Source organism: Panicum virgatum, chromosome 6N (genome assembly GCF_016808335.1).
Source record: "Panicum virgatum strain AP13 chromosome 6N, P.virgatum_v5, whole genome shotgun sequence".
NCBI classification, from domain to species: Eukaryota; Viridiplantae; Streptophyta; class Magnoliopsida; order Poales; family Poaceae; genus Panicum; species Panicum virgatum.
Genome location: NC_053150.1, coordinates 4,911,484 through 4,916,514, shown reverse-complemented (window position 1 = coordinate 4,916,514; position 5,031 = coordinate 4,911,484).

The window sequence follows — 5,031 nt, the reverse complement described above, 5'->3', positions numbered from 1 at the left end:
CTTGATTTTTAGATGTAGAGACCAAACAAGTTATTGTCATAGAAGTGGGATGCAACGGGAATCTACCCGAGCTGCAGATGCATGCAAATGGCAGGCCCAGATGCCAAGCTGAGCTGAAATGAAACGGCAACTTCACCATCATATCGAGGCTCCTGATGTCCATAGACTGCGCACTAGTTTTTTCCTACTCCCTGGTTTCTCCATCCCGATGAACACTGGCGGAGCGTAATTATGGCCATGGAGGGCCACGGCTCCTCCTTGCCATGCAAAATTTCCATTAGTTCAACACTAGTTTTGATATTGCTCATTGCTTTAGCAGCTAAATTAACAAAGGTTGACACCCCCCCCCCTCATTCTTTGTTCAGGCTCCGCCACTGCCGATGAAACCTCGCCGCTCGTGAAAACAACTGATTGTAACTTGAATTGATCAAGGGTCAGACTCAATGTGGACACGGGTAGAGTCGGATCCAAACATGACGCAAGACAAAATTAATTAAGTCCGAATTATCTGCTTGCTTTAAAATGTGTGCAGTTTTCATGGAAGGGACCACCGGAGCTAAACTCATTAGATACTGAATAGATATTTTACCTTGCTTCATATAGATGAGTTTTTTCAAATATGAAGAACCATACGAAATGTCATCATTTCGAAGGTGTGTGCTGTGACAATATGCGTCTATTTTTCTCTGTTTTCAGTTTTTTTTTTGCTTGTTCGGATCTGGTCGCTTAATGGGGATGTTTTTTTTAAGGGAAGCTGCATGGGGATGTGTTTTTGAGGGAAGCTTAATGGGGATGTTGAAGCTCCGTTTTTCTATCCATTCACTTAATGGGGATGTTTTCTTAACTCAATTGTACCCTGGCATCAACCAACTAGTATGGAAAACTAATCATTAAAACCGTCGGCTCCCATTGCTGATGATATCCCGTTAAAACAAACATTTTGCACTTCATATCAGATGAAGTAACAACAAGTGATTAAACTAAAAGGGTTTTCCATTCTAAAGAGTTGAATGAATAAAGCAACCTGTAGTTATGCAAAATGCACTATATATAGGTTGGTTGGTGAAGCATTTGTTTCTTTACTTTTATAGCCAGTCGGTGTTCCCTATATATATGTACCCTGCTTCAACAGTCCACACTGGTATTATAAAGATCACCAGTCCCTATTGATCTATCGATCGATTGATCTAGCAAGAACACATGCATGGATCGTAATTGACTTGTCGATACCAATACATATATGTACGCAAGGATACAAAAGCTAAGTTTTGATTTATCATTTGTGTAAATTGATAGAGAGGGAGCTAAAGTTCTTGTCGTAGAAATGGGATTCTCAGCTGTAGCTTGAATGGAAGATCGAGCCCTGTATATATATGCTGAGCTCAAAGGAAACGACAGCTCCAAGAACATGTACACGCCGCTGATGTATGGAACGTGCGCTAGAAGCTTGGCCAAGTGAGGGTTGAGACCGAGCGGTGTCCATCGGCCTGTCCATGCACCACGATATGTGCTCACGCTGGGCTATACTGAAAATAAAGAAACATTGGCTCCAACACCATGTACAAGGTACCAGTTTCATCATCTGGGTGTTGTATGACATGTAACTAGGATATCTTTGTTACCAGTGGAGACACTACTGGAATCGGCCCTGAAAATGCTTTCTACATAGCAGTGCATGGAAGAGGTCTTAGTAGGATCTTATTAGGATCTTAGCAGCTGGTGGTTGATACACCTCAATTCGACACCTCTGGGGTTCTCAATATATTGTAAACTTATTTTTGGTAACAGACCCTAACTGTACAAGTCGATGATGAATATTAATGTAGTGGCCATTTCGGAGCTCTAAAGCCAAAGCAAAAGATTGGGTACAAAGGCTTTGTAATGCATTCGGAAACGATATTCATTGGCCATTTGGTCACGCATGATCTTGAACTCTTCATATGCTGTGTTTTCTAGAACTTGTGCTTTTAGCATTAGAAATATAGGGCCGAAACATGGATAGCTACCCTAGCTGCCGCCCACTAGGACCCATATACGTACCTCTCCCTCGCCACGCCACCACCAGAGTCAGCTATCGAAAGCCTGTGTGGCAGCACAGATTGTGGCAGCGAGGCACTTTTCCTCCTCTCATTCTTCGGCGGCGGCCTCCATGCTTGCCAGTGGCAGCTGGATCTGGGTCCTAGCTAGAGCTAGGGGGCCGCATCATCATCGAAGTGTGGGCCCTCACCCAGGTCCATCCCTTCTAGGGGGTGGGCGCTCGAGGCCGCTTGCTGACGGCGGTAGGGATCCTTCCTCCCCCATAGCCGATGCCCTCGCGCCATAGATGGCGAGCCTGGTGCCTCTATCGAGGAGCTCTGCAACTTCAGCCCCCGGGGCATGTTCGGCAGCTGTTCTCCCGCCCCCGCTTGCTTGCTTGTTGACTGCGACGGGCTGCCCCGGGGGCGGTGCTGTATGTAGTGGGATGCGGATGTATTGGGGCCAGCAATGTGAGGAGCGACAACTTCATGGAGGTCCAAACTTCTAGCGCAGGTGTGTGGTCGTGACTTCGGGAAGCGTATGGAGAAATCCTAGCCTGGCTTCATGCTGGCCGTCATTGGCGATGCTTCTTGCGTCATTTTTCTTCTTAAACATCTTGTCAATACCATACTTGCAGATCCATGTTAACGCCAGCTGCTACGGGAAACCGTATGAGGGTATTCTAGTCCAGCATTACACAACTGTGGGAATTTGGCGAGTGGTGACACCTTTTGGTGCCACTCTCTCCATATGTGATGTCGAGATCTCCTCGCATTCATGCACTAGGCTAAGGTTTTTCGATTTGATGAGCAACAAACGATCTAGACATCAAGTTTAAAAGCGGGCAAGAGATGCGACGGATTTGTTCTACATAAGGCACTGCAAGATTGAAGCATCAGAGGACTGAGCAACAGCTCAGTTGGTTCAGTCGTGGGTTCGACTCCTAGGAATCACAACTCGCATGCCTCACTCAGCTCGGGTATTGTGCAATAATGCACAGTACCTGAATAATTTCCGTTGCCTCTCATGTGTGGAGCCACAAAGGGATTGCTATGCGCCCATCGCCTACGGAGCCTTGGGGGTTTCCAGTGGTCTCTAGAAGGACGCAGTCTTCGTACCTAAGTGTAGTTGTAGGTCTGGTTGTACACGTGTGGTGTGAGTGTGGTGTGCGTGTGTAGAGTGGTGCATGCATGCGTGAATGAACAAATGCTACAACTATACCCAGATGAGAGGTGTCAAAAAAAAGATTGAAGCATGAACGAAGGGAGAAGATTGTTCAGCTTAGACTTCTAGCTTTTTTCTCTCTTTATTTTAGAGTTTTCTTTCTTGTATCTATGAAACCTCTCATTTTGAGGCTTAGAGTCTAAGAACTCTGGTAACCATTGGCTGTATTTATCCATCTTGTGGACATAGAGAGGCTGGATTATCCATTATCTAAAAAAGTCGCAGAAATGCAAAAAAATGCGAGCAAACTCTTTTACATTTTTAAATCAAATAAGAAGGAAAGGAGGGAGTAGTAGTCAACAATAAAATGTGTACTATTTCTTGGTTGGTACAAAACACTTGATGATAGTATGGCTCGTACATCTTTCTTTCAAATTTTAGTATATATAAACAAATTTACATATATAACGCACAAGTCCAACTTCCATGAGAATCACATTCAGCAAGTACGAATGCATGCTGTACTTTTAGTTTCCGCGATTTCTATAGACGAGTGCTACATAATGCTTGTTATGGACTCATCAGTCATGGCAATGGGATGCACCAGGGAATCTTCCTGTAGGTGTGCAAACTGCACTCGCTCGGTTGCCATGTTTACGTCAGGAATCAAGAAATAGGGAAGCTTCATGCACAATGGTCCACAAAATTCGCCAACGACTGCTGTGGCGTTTCGCAGTGATTCGCCTCAACCATCAAGGATAAGTCGGAAGGTGAGCTTTGCCATGGCAGAAGGATGGCTATATTATGACGCCACATTGCACTTTACTGCACAGACACTCAATGGCGGAACCAGAAAATATTTGAGGTATCATGCTCGACTACCAAAACACTTGCATCTGAATTGAGTCTCTAAACTTTAGGAGGTCATTGCCTGCTTGGAGCCTCATTGTTGCCAGATGCCCTCGTCTCAGTTCCCGTGGCAATGGGTTCCTGTTAAAATGAACATGTTTCCCAAACCAAATGAAGTACTGACAAGCAATAAAAAGACTTTGCTACTCTAAAGACTCAAATGAAGACGGAACCCGTAATTATGCAAGTGTACCCTTTGTTGGTTGGTTGGTGAAACATTTGTTTTTTTTAAGTCAGGGTCGATGTTCCTATATATCCTCTGCTTCCAGTCCACACTGATATATTGTAAAGGTCACTACTACCTATTTATATATCGAGCCATAACTACACATGTCTTTGTGCCTTGCCGACACCAATAGAAATGGGATGCAACGGGAAGCCCAGCTGTAGTTGTTTGAAAGTTGCAGGCCTAGATGCCAAGTTGAGCTGAAATAAAAGGGTAGCTTCACAATCATGTACAGCCTCCTTATGTACATGGATACGGCCTTTAGTATGGTCATATGAGACATACGACCATAAAATTGTTGACAAGGCGCCGTGGTATAGCACGGTTTCATCGTGCGCGCATTTTGTGACATTGTAATGAGCGCTGTAATGCCTCTCAGTAGAGAAGCAAGGGCACAAGACCACCATTGATGAACACTATTGATCGACCTTGGACAACAAGCCCTATTTCTTATCTGACACCATGTCCAGGGTCTTGTTGTACCGATTCAGCACCTGAATAATGGTGCAGTTAGATGACCATGAAGGCGTACACAGGATGCTGAATTATAGCATGGTTTCATTGGTTGGATGTTGTGTAACATGTAACTAGGATATCTTTGTTACCAGTGGAGATACTAATACTGAACAGATGGAAATGGCCCTGAAATGCTTTTTGTAGCTGTGCATGGAAGAGGTCTTAGTAGCTAGGCTCTTAATTAGCAGCTGGTGGTTGAT